We start from the raw sequence: 11,689 nt of genomic DNA, 5'->3' as shown, positions 1-11,689 counted from the left end.
TAAGTGCAGAAATGTCCCTGCCATTTCACAGGTGACTCCTGAGAAAGCTGACAGACAGGATTAGAACTGGATGGATATCTCTCATTTCCGGCCTGCACCAACCCCTTCCAGGCAGTGGTCAAAGTTTTCCTTGGAAGCTGGAAATGGAAAGTGGAATGAGTTGGTAGCGTTTGCTCATGTTTCAGTGATCACACCTGTTTTCACCCTAGGGTACAGCAGTCTTGTGGAGGTACATTAACAACATTGCTTGTGCTTTCAGCAGGGACCTTGATGTGTCTTGATTGTGGAAAATGAACTCCTCCTTCAACCACTGCGGTCTTCCTGGGGGCAGTACTGATGTGGTTTTGTTGAACCAGTTTTGTGGGTAATCAACATTTTTCATTAGCTACTTGAGGGAAAAGTTAGAGGCACATTTGATCCCTTAATAGCTGAGCTTGCTTCATATTCTACAGAGATCTCAAAACACTTAGGATTAAACTTGCACATGTGTGTAACTAGAATTTCCCAGGATTTCCCACAAAGCACATTTTAGTCTTTTCCCTTTGGACCACTTCTAAAGTGTGAGTCTACTGTAAAGAACCTTGAAAATCAATATTTATGCCTGTGGAAAGATAATTTAGTACTCTGGCACATTAAATATTTTGTTCAGGCAGTGCCACCAAAGCCTCCTTAATGAACTGAAGAAAAAGTCTCCCCAGGAGGAGGAGAAAGTTTGGAGAATTGAAATAACTTGAGCAAATTCTTTCCTTGGTCAATATGGCCATGTGTCACAGTGAGAGGGGAGGCACTGCCAAGACTTCCTTTCACACAGTTCTTCTTGACCACACAGGTGTCACTTCATGATTTTTCTGTTCCTTCCAGGAATGTGATGTATGGTTCGGAGATCAGAAGAAATGAAGAACAGACAAAACCAAGAACTGGCACAGTGCTGCCTTTGTTATCACCTCCTGAGCTATGGGAGTGAAGCATGACTGTAGAAATATTACTGGCTTAAATCAAGAACACATACAGAATCCTGGATTTCAACTCTTTGTGCAAATCCTTGTGGCTATGTCAGGTTCCAAGCAATGAACTATCAGTGTTTCTCTTCAAGGAGTCTTGGGTTTTTTATTCCTTCATTTTAGGTTTCCAATTTGAGACACTTAGATTTTGTCTTCCTGGAAGTATTTAAGGTCTGGTTGGACAGGGCTTTGAGCAACATAATCTAGTGGAAGATGTCCTTGTCCATGGCAGAGAGGTAAGACTAAAAGACCTTTAAAGGTCCCTTCCAACCCAAACCATTCTATGATTCTATGGTTTTCAGTGAGTCCAAGCATCCACATGTTCTGTCACTTTTAAGTCATGAATTTTTATCCAAATACCCCTTTATATCACTTTCTCCCCAGTTTCAAACTTTGGTGGAGCTGTGTTTTGGCACTGTTTACACAAAACATAAACATACAGCTGCTCCCTTGGTTTTTCCCCAGTATTTTTCCTTTATTATGTTTCCCAGATGTGTGCATTTTAAAATCCCTTGTCACATTACTATCAGACCCAGGGGAAGCACAGACCACCACGTTAAATCACACAGCAGCAACGAGCCAAGCAATACCCAGTGGTGGATGGATGTGCCAATTAAGAGTGCATTCTACTTTCTCAGTCTGGCCACTTTTCTCATTCAAGGGGATCTAATTGTTTGCTTGCAATTATTTGTTGTGTCTAATGAGGCTGAAAAGAGGTCAGATCACCTGTAAATGTCTTGGAAGTGTGGAAGCAGATGTGATTTTTTGTCTAAAAAATTTAATGTTCCAAAGACTTTAAGGTAAAACAAAAAAAATTCCCCAGAGTCCTGACTCTGCAGACTGAATATAAAAACAATTGTCTCCTAGTCTACATAACCTTCAGGACTCTGGAAAGAAAATGCCTGCCAGAATCAAAGACTTGTTGCATTCAGTCTGTTCCTTGTAAAACCTAATGCTGACATTTCTGAATAGATACTAATATACTGATATTTCTGTTCATCATGCCCTGACTGTAGACTTCACTGCTGGAAAAAAAACAACCCACAGGGATAATGATATTTTTTTACTTGGGCCACAGGTGGTTTCCTTGATGTTTGTGCAAAGTTTCAATTGATTTTCCTAGAAGTACCATGACCTGTTCATCTGTTTATCAGTCACAGTAAACTGTACTTTATGCAAGACTGAGGTTAAAAAAATTGTGGCTTTCTATGGTATGTCCAGGGAAGTGTTCCTATCCCAGGGAGTTAAGGGGGCATGCATGAACCTTAACCCTGCTTGGAATCAGGCCTTCTTTCACCTTAGGAAAATTGTGATGGCCTGAGCTGGAGCATAATCATAGTCGAGTTTGTCCCTTTAAAGATTACTTAATATTGCCTCTTATAATTATATTATTAGTAATTATTTGTAAGTTTTTTATTACTTTCTTAGTTTGTTTTAGGCACAGAATGGTTTAGAGTGGAAAATACCTTTAAGGTCGCTCATCCAACTGTTAACCCAGCACTGCCAGTCCACCACTAAACCATGTCTCCAGGTGCCACATCTACTCATCTTTTAAATACCTCCAGGGACAGTGAGTCAACCAGTGCCCTGAGAAGCCAGTTCTAATGCTTGATAATGCCTTCCATGAAGAAATTTTCCCTAATATCCTATTTAAACCATCCTGGCATCACTTTAGGCCATTTCCACAACTTGAGGCTTGTTACCTGGGGAAAGAGACCAATCTCCCACCTTACCAAAATCTGCTTTCAAGTAGTTGTAGAGAGCAATAAGGCCCCCCCCCAAAGACCCTTTCCTCCAGGCTAAGCACCCCCCGCTCCCTCAGTTTCTCACCAGATTTGTGCTCCAGACCCGTCCCCAGCTCCGTCACCCTTCTCTGGACACGCTCCAGCCCCTCAATGTCTTTTGTGCAATGACAGACGCAGAACTGGACACAGGATTCAAGGTGTGGCCTCACCAGTGCCCAGCACAGGGGGAACAATCACTGCCCTGGTCCTGATGGTGATGCTGTTGCTGATACAGACCCAGTGCCATTGACCTTCTTGGCCACCTGGGCACACTCTGGCTCACATTCAGCTGCTGTCAACCAGCATCTCCAGGTCATTTTCTGCTGAGCCACTTTCCATCCACTCTTCCCACAGTCTGTATCAGTGCAGGAGGTTGTTGTGACCCAAGAGCAGGACCTGGCACTTGGCCTTGTTGAACCTCATACTATTGGCCTCAGCCCATCAATGCAACCTGTCCAGATCCCTCTGCAAAGCCTTCCCACTCTCTATCAGATCAACATTCCCACCAACTTGGTGTCATCTACAAACTGACTGAGAGTGCCCTTGATCCCCTCATCCAGATCATTGATAAAGATATTAAATAGAACTGGCCCCAATACTGAGCCCTGGGGAACACCACTGGTGACTGTCCACAAGCTGGATTTAACTCCACTCACCACCCCTCTCTGGGCCTGACCATGCAGTGAACAGTGCACCTGTCCAAGCCACGGGAAGACATTCTCCAGGAGGATACTGTAGAAGATGGTGTCAAAGGCTTTCCTAAAGTCCAGGTAGACACATCTAACCTTTCTCTTATTCTCCAAGTGGTCTCCTTGTCATAGAAGGAGAACACATTGATTAGTCTGGACCTGCCTTTTACAAACGCCTGCTGGCTGGGCCTGATGCCCTGGTTGTCCTGCGTGCACTGTGTGATGGCACTCAAGGTGATCTGTTCTGTAACCCTTCTGGGCACCAAGGTCAGGCTGAGAGAACTGTAGTTCTCTGGATCCTCCTTCCAGCCGTTCTTGTAGATGGATGTTGCATTTGTTACCTCCAGTCAATTGGGACCTCTCTGTTGAGCCAGGACTGCTGGTAAATGATGGAGAGTGGCTTGGTCAGCTCTTCCAGCAGCTGCCTCAGTACCCTTGCATGAATCCCATCTGACCCCATGGACCTGTGTCTGTCTAAGTGCTGTAACAGATCACTGACCATTTCCCTTGGATTATGGAGGCTTTATTCTGCTGCCTGTCCCTGTCTTCCATCTCAAGGGGCTGAAAACAACTGGTCTGACTCTTAAAGACTGAGGCAAAGATGCTGTTAAGGACCTCAGCCTTACCCTTTGTCACTATGTTTCCTCCCTCATCCAATAAAGGATGGAGGTTTGCCTTCGCCCTCTTTTGTTAATGTATTTATAGAAACATTTTTTATCATCTTGCGCGACAGTAGCCAGATTAAGTTCTAATTGGGCTTTGGCACTTCTAATTTTCTCCTTGCATAACTTCATGACATCTTTGTTTCCTAAGTCCCAGACAAAACTCCTTGTTCAGTCAGGTCAGTCTTCCCCACTGGCTCATCTTTTGGCACAGGGAGATGGCCTAATTCTGCTCCTTTAAAATTTCCTTCTTGAACAATGTCCAACCTTCCTCGATTCCTTTGCCATTCCAGAAGTTCCTCCCAAGGGGCTCTCTCAGCCAATAAAATGTAGGTTACTGACTGTCTTTGCTCCAAAAATCTCCTAAACATGAGAATACATGAGAAGACAATATTAATAACTCTAGTTTTCAGAGAGAGATCTAAGCACAAGCTTACACATTGGCATATGTGTAACATGAAGGACATGTATAGGCTCCAGGGCTAATCACCAGTGCCAGATTCAAGAGGTGCCAGCTGGTTTTTTTCCTCCAAAGATTCCTGAGAAATTTCATACTATCTTCTCATAAAACCAATAATCTCAAGTTACAGAGTATTTAAAGTTTTGTCTGAGTAATCAAATTTTTTAAAATGTGTTTGAATTTTGGGCCAAAGTAGTTTTCCTAATTTCACCTTGTGTATTTCTGTTGGGACTGACATGGGAATCCAGGTTCCTGCAGTCTCATTCTATTACCTTACAACTTCTCATCCTCCCCTAACTTTACACAGATATGAAATAGAGGCTCTTCTACCTGCTCAGCATCCTTCTTGGGGCTCTGTGGAATCACGTTGCACAATGTTTGTAGGGTTCCTGGAAGATTTCTAGTTGAAAGAGCATGCTATTGGAGCTGACACCTTTTCTTCTTTTCTTCCACTTTTTTTTTTTTTTTTTTTCAAGAGTTATAAATCTTCTTGCCAGTGTTCCATCCTCCTGTGGCTTGGTCGTTGGTCTGCTCCACATCAATGTGTTCACTATATAATATGCTGATGTGGAAATTGCCGGAAATTACTGCTTCCTATTACATAACTGCTGCTGCGTACCTGATGTGTTTTCTGATGCTCAGGGGAACAGAAAGTGTGGTGCCTCTAATTGCTGCTACGCTTTTGCAGATCCTTGACTATAGACCATAACTAGCCTTAAACAGTTGCACAATATGATTTTATTGGAATGTTGCAGGTGTTTCTTCGAATATCTCTATGTTTACAGGTTCCTTTGCCCTTCCTATAAATTCAAAGCTGGTATTTGTGTTTTTGCACACATATGATGGAAGCTGTGGAGATCTAGATCCCTGTAATCCACGGGGATCTCATGCAATGGGGTCAAACAGCTTAAATCAAGCATACACAGGGCTCAAACATGGAACAGAGATGTGACATTTAACCCACTGAATTGTAGGGGCAGAGTTGATGTAGCTCTCCACAACCCTCAGAGCACATGCTAATGACCTGATAATGAGGTCAAGTCTTTTATCTTAAACTTTGATAAAGAGCATTAAAGTTGCATTATATTTCCACATATCTGGAGATAAGCAATCCTCTGGACAGTCTCCACAATTCAGCTGAGCAGCGATAACTAATGAAACCACTGTTTCTCAACTGTGTGCACCAAGTCCTTGGTGATATTAGTACCTGATAGGGCTACTGGCTTCTGTGAAGTGATAAAACCTCAAGGTTGTCACAGTGGTAGCCCATGTTCTCTCTTTTAATGTGCTGTAGAATGATTCTACACCAGCATCAGACTAAAACTGTGCCGGTGGAAAGGATGTCAGTTTCACATTTCAGCAAACAGAAACCAAAGTTGTGTGGATGGATTTGAATCAGTTTGGAAGTCTCCAGCCAACAGTGTAAGTAATGAATCAAGCCAGAGTGTATCCTATAAACTCTTGTGTCACAGCTCATGGCACATTATCCAGAAAACACTGCATCAATCAAATGTGCCATACAGGAGGGACATATAATTTTGGGAAGACGGTCACAACAGAATCAAAGTTTTCAGGGTCAAATAATGTCCTGCATCTGGACAAATAGAATACGTAAATTTCTAGTAAGAAGCAAGAATGATTTTGTAGATTAGGAACTTTGAAGTCCTCCTGGTATGTGTTGAATATTAATGAATATGCCTAGTTAAAATGTGGGACCCTTTATAACAGGTATTTTTAAAAAACATAGAGGACAAAGTCTGTCTGCCTCAAGTGACATTATGTAAGGTAAGACACTGATACTCACTTCTGTTATGGGTTTGTATCCTATTGCCTTGCCCAGCCCTTACTGCTCATTGAAAAGATGCAGCCTCTACTGCCCATGTGTTTTGCAGTTCAAGTTTGTTCAGCAAATTCAACATATTTCATGTGAGACCAGTGTGTTTGGCTACATGCACAGGGCATTGAGCTTTGTGGTGCTTCAAGTGGCTCTGCTGGGTGCGTGAGTTGTTACTCAGGTAGGCAGAGAAGAGAGCACAAGATCCAGGATGGGCCAGGAGATCAGGTTTCAATAACTCATTTATCACACTGCTATCAGATTTCCTAGATAATTCTAGGAAATCACCTGAGCCTTTCTGAATGCTGTTGGAAACATCAATGCTGGTATCAATGATACAAATGAAGTTTTTGTTTGGTATCAAATCAATGTAGAAAGAGATACTATTATTTCTGTTTCTTCCAGTGAGACATAATTTTAACTAATCATATTGCAGAATTTGGCACACGTTTAAATGAAGAATCCACTTCCAGTACTGCTGAGAATATGTTTGTCACAGTAATATCATGAGATCATGGGATAAATCCAGGCTGGAAAGGACCTCAGAAAAAAATTTGCCCAGTCTCCTACTCAAAGAAGGGCCAGCTGTGCGACTGGAGCTTCATCCCATTGGGCTTTCAAATCCTTCAAGGATGGAGAGAGCAAAACTTCTCTGTTCCAATGCATGGCTGTCCTCATCATGATCTCTTTTTTTTTTTTCAATAATACACTTATGAAAAGTGTATTTCAAGGGTGTGATTCTGTTTGTTTTCTTCAGACCAGCCAGTCCAGACACTGCACTGGCACCAGTCATCTGAAAAAGGTAGACAGATCCCTCAAACTTTAGGTAAGGGATGGAAGTGTTTGGAGTAAGCAGGAATAATTGGTGAGCACCTAAAGTGCCCACAGTCAATAGGAAATCAGGGATCCTAGGGTCAGGAATTAAGATGGTTGCTAAGATCATGGTTAAGTGGGTTTTGCTAGAACTAAGTGGCAGCTTTTAAATTTTTTTTTTGTTTTTAATATTCATAATTTAAAAAGTGATCAGATTTTTTAAAGTTCTCTGTAATGTACTTTACTTTCCATTTTCTACAAGCACTAGAGGACTGAATAAAAAAGGGAGTTGAAGTCAGGGAGGGTTAATATGTGGTTAATGTGCTAGGTTGGGTGATTCCTGTATCAGCAGTCATTCTCTAGTGACTGTGACCAAGGCACTATGAGTGCCTTGATAGTGATTTCTGCAATGTCCTGGGGCATGTTTTTAAATTTCTTTTTAGTTTCTCATGCAGAAAATTATGCTGCTTACTTTCTCTCCGTATTTGTCATGTCTATTTAAAAAGACAGTGTGAGGAACCTAACACACAGAACCTTGTTCTTGGAGATTCCTGTCCTACTGATGTACAAATAATAAACAGAACAAAATGCTTATTTCTTGCTGAAAAGATTATTTTAAAACAAAGATTTTTTTTAATATTGAATTTTTTTCTCCTTTCTCACCTGAACTTTGTGTGCTTCAGAGGATCCCTCCACTCCTATCTTTTTTTCCTAAGTGTACCAGGACATCCACTGTATAGGAAAACTCTAGTCATTCACTCTCTCACAAATCTTTCTTCTGCAGGTGCCTTAGTGAAAATGAGGAAAGCTGCACAGCAGATCTGTTTGGATTTTGCTCCACTGGATCATGGTTTCTTTCAGCCGCTTTTCCCAGGCTTTTCCTGGCATACTCTGATTATATTTTATGTCAGCTGAGAAGCAGAATAGTTTTTCTGACTTCTCAAAATGCTGCCAAAATCTCTGTAGAGGAAGGTGGGAAAAAGCCTGCCAAGGCTGACCACAGGTCCCCAGGACTTCAGGGTTCAATCTGTGATATAATTTGTGAATGGCTTTGCAGGGAAATGAAAGGAGGAAGACTCCCTACTTCTTGCATTTCTTCCTGGAATATAACAACATCATTTCTCAGACTGGTTCCCAAGATTTCAGTGAAAGTGAAAACAAAAATCCAACCACAAAACCTTTAATCAGCTACATCTCTATAAGGAATATTGAAGTAAGTTACTTCCCCAAACCCTCTAAGAAAGGTCGTCCTTTTAGGAGACTATAATTAGGGAATCTCACCAGAGTATTGGATGTTCTTTTGGCTTGGTTCCATCACTTTTTCCAGAGTCCCTCAATTTCCATCAGTGTATTTCTTGACCAAGTCATTAGTTTTGCAAAATAGGATCAGAGGGTGATACGTGTACCCCTGTATATCCCTGTCTGTTGAACCCCTGAGGGACAGAGATGGTGCTGCTAACTATTCAGGTGGGATTACCCACAGAAATCTTGCCTTGAATAATAATATTTTGTGTCTACTGTTTCTTAATTTGCATTGTATCATTTGTTCTTTCAGTGATAATTAGCTAGATAAAGACTGTTTTTTTACTTTTCTGAAATAAAAATGTTTCTAATGGTAACAGGACCCCATGTAGAATTATTATGTCTGGTAGCTACAGTGCTCAAGACTTCATTTAGAACTACTTTAAATTTATACCCATATAAACCTCATGAAGGTGATGGAATAGTTTATGGGTTAGCACCCGATACTTGATTGAATATCGAGTAATATCTTTTTCCAGAGGATGCACAGTTCGTTTCAGTCAGCTGTGAATGAGCTGCAATGTCACATAAACTCATGTCTTAACAGCTCCTTGTCTTTGTGAATAAGTGCCTTAGCATCTGATCCTGGTTTTCCTCTATTTATAAAATCTAGTTGCAAAGGGAGATGTTCTGCTTTGGGTTAACACCAAGAGTTTGACTCTTGGCCTTTCTAAGTATTGTCTACTGCCTGATGGGGGGAGGGAAGCACCATGAGCAGTAGAACTTCAGAAATCTTGTTTCTTACATGTTTGTCTATTGGCAAGAATGAGAGGTACCATTTCTATGGATTCTCGGTATCTAAAATAAATTTCTGCACATCGACCTTGCTGTCAGTAACAAGCCTTTGTCCCATCAGTTACCAATATCCAGAAAAACCATAGGAATTCAGCTTCTCTGAGGCTGCTACTCCTTTGCCACATTTGGTTGATGTGGATTGACATCTTCAAGCTATTGGTGAAGGATTGTCTGACAGAAGAGATCATTATCTAAGCCTTATTTATTTAAGGAACTAAGTTAGAAAGAAATATAAACTTTTGGATTAGATTTTCCTAACCAAGTGTCTTAGACCCTTTCAGTTGTTATGTCTGCTGTATGGGTGACATCTATGGGCTCTCCTGATTTAAACCACGAGGACTATTAGTTGATTGAAAAGAAATCCAAGGCTTTCTGGAATGTTCTACCAACAGAATACTTGGAAGCAGATACTGGGTTAGTGACACGGAACTACAGACTGGAAAATCCTTGGATAACTGTGGGTCTCCAATTCTGACTTGTGTGTTCCCTTCTGCTGAAGCCCCCCAGTAGTTGTGGCACAAACACAGGTGTCGTGCTCTGGTAAGAGGCATTCTGGCCACAGACACTGTGACCATATTTGGCATCTCCTTCCCACTAAGTGCACACGACTGCCCTGTGAGCAAAATTCAGTGTAACTCCTGTGGGAATTGCTCCTGCAGAGTCCACTGTAGTTTTTCAAGCTGGTTTTTGATGAGTCTTTTCTGTGTCAACCGATCAAGTGCTGAACATTAGAGAAAAGGGTTTTCCAGGGAAAAATATGCTCATAAGAGTAATTTCTAGGATGTTATAATGCTCACAGGTTCATCAACTAACCAGCTAATGCCTTTCTTTTGCTTTTATGCTTGACCTTTGGATGGCAGAGTTTTAGTTTCACAGAGCACCAACAGTTCTCTAACAACAGAAATGAAGTGATTGGCAGGACTGAGATTTTGGTCACTATCCAAATGGTTTAAGCACTTTGCTTACCTGCAGTTACCAGTTTGTTGAGACTGGAATGACTCAAACATGCAAAGTTTTTCTGTAATAAAATAAGGAAGTAAGGAAATTGAGAGGCTCCTGTGGAATCTTTATGATTTTATGTTCTTGTTCTTGTAGTGCCTGTCCTTTAAGGTTTAACTTTTTTATAAAGTGAGAAATCTAAGTTTTGAACACAAGTGTGTTACTTTAATGGTGGGAGGATAACAGTACAGGCAGATCTGGAGGCAGAAGCAAAAACAAACTAGAAATACACAGAAATACATTAAACATGCATTGGAAAGTGGATGAGGCTTGTTTCACTGATATATTCTATTTATAGAGTTGTTCATGTGTGTATATGCCAGTATATACACATCTCTACAGATGCACCCATACTTTAACAGAAAAGCACTGATTGCTGGGCTATGCTGGTGTTTTTCCACAGATGGGCTGTAGGATGAGGAGTCAGAAATGGGACAGTGTTGAATAATGCTATTTGTGACTTGGTGCAGAGATGCAGTGTACTGGAGGTCAGGAGGACCAGCTCAACTCTATACTCTTCATTTCAGGTGGAGGTGAATCTTGCTGATCACCTCAAGGCTGCCTGATCTGTTTCCTGATTTCTCTATTGACCTTCATTAAGGTCCTAAAAGTACTTTGATTCTGTGTAGGACTGTCTCAAGGATTGAACAGGTGTTGAACACATTGTGTTTCAAAAAAACCACCTCTGTCATCATCAGGTCTGAAAAATCCTGCAGCTTTGAGCTGTGTCACCCATGACACTTATTCTGTGTCTCCGTCTGAACTTAGACTGTTTCATGTCCGAATTCCTGCTCACAATCATCTGATCAGGACTTCACACAGAGACCTCACTTAGACCCTGCAGTTGCCACAATGATTTGGTGCAACAGTTTCAGGTGTCTGGATTTTTGGCTTTTTGGTTTTATTTCAGTATTCCACTGGATGGAACTTGATTGCATCCTTTTAGCAGTTTTTTTCTGGCAATTACACTGGAAGATTTTTCAATTTGTTCAGTTTTGCTACTCTGTTGGAGACTGGTTGGGCTTTTTCTCTTTTGCAAACAGGGAACTTATGTTTAAATAGAAGTTCAAATAAAGTAGATAAAATAAACTACACTACATAGCCCAACAAAATTAGTTCTTCTTTTGATAAATTTATATTTCCTTCAGCTTTGACAAGAGGAATTTTCCAATTTTGTGAAAAATATGTAATTTTTCCTTATCTAAGTCCAGTGTAGCTATGATCCATCATTTCATATTCATAGCTGCTAAATGTTAATTGATAGAAGAAGATGTGCTCATTGTGCTCTGGAGAATTTCCCCATCTTTCTCACAATATTGCTAAAATATTTTTCAACAGCTAGGATAATGT

This window comes from Corvus hawaiiensis, chromosome 26, assembly GCF_020740725.1.
Source record: "Corvus hawaiiensis isolate bCorHaw1 chromosome 26, bCorHaw1.pri.cur, whole genome shotgun sequence".
NCBI lineage: Eukaryota > Metazoa > Chordata > Aves > Passeriformes > Corvidae > Corvus > Corvus hawaiiensis.
This window is presented reverse-complemented; position numbering follows the sequence as displayed.